Raw genomic sequence first — 420 nt, 5'->3', positions numbered from 1 at the left:
ACCTTGAGTCTGTGGCTGCCATTGTCCACTGTTCACCATAGCATTTGTATTCATGTTTTGCATGTGTCTGACTGCAGAAACATAAACAGACAAGTCAAGTTACATAGAAACAAAACAATCTCTTTAATTACTTGGAAACTGTAACCTTGAGTTTGTGGTTGCCATTGTTCATAGGTCACCATAGCATTTGCATTCATGTTTTGCCTGTGCGTGAACCTTCTCTCTGTGGAAACATAAACACACAAGTCAAGTTACAAAGAAACAAAACAATCTCCTAACTTGGAAACTATAACCTTGAGTTAGTGGCTGCCATTGTCCATTGTTCTCCATAGCATTTGCATTCATGTTTTGCATGTGTGCAATCCTTCTCTCTGCGGAAACATAGACATGAAAGTCAAGTTACATAAAAACAAAACAATC

At 38.1% G+C, this 420-nt stretch overlaps 1 long non-coding RNA gene across 1 annotated transcript; it reads right to left on the bottom strand.

Moving 5' to 3' along the window:
- Position 1: 1 nt before the first annotated feature.
- LOC106322333 lies at positions 2 to 373 on the bottom strand. The gene is made up of 3 exons (XR_001266358.1): positions 294 to 373; positions 146 to 223; positions 2 to 71 (listed from the first exon to the last, which is right to left on the bottom strand). It is a non-coding gene; the product is annotated as an uncharacterized LOC106322333 (long non-coding RNA).
- Positions 374 to 420: the final 47 nt, after the last annotated feature.

Source organism: Brassica oleracea, unplaced genomic scaffold, assembly GCF_000695525.1.
Source record: "Brassica oleracea var. oleracea cultivar TO1000 unplaced genomic scaffold, BOL UnpScaffold15804, whole genome shotgun sequence".
Taxonomy (NCBI): Eukaryota; Viridiplantae; Streptophyta; class Magnoliopsida; order Brassicales; family Brassicaceae; genus Brassica; species Brassica oleracea.
The sequence above is the reverse complement of the archived record's forward strand: the minus strand, read 5'-3'. Positions and strand labels throughout refer to the sequence as shown.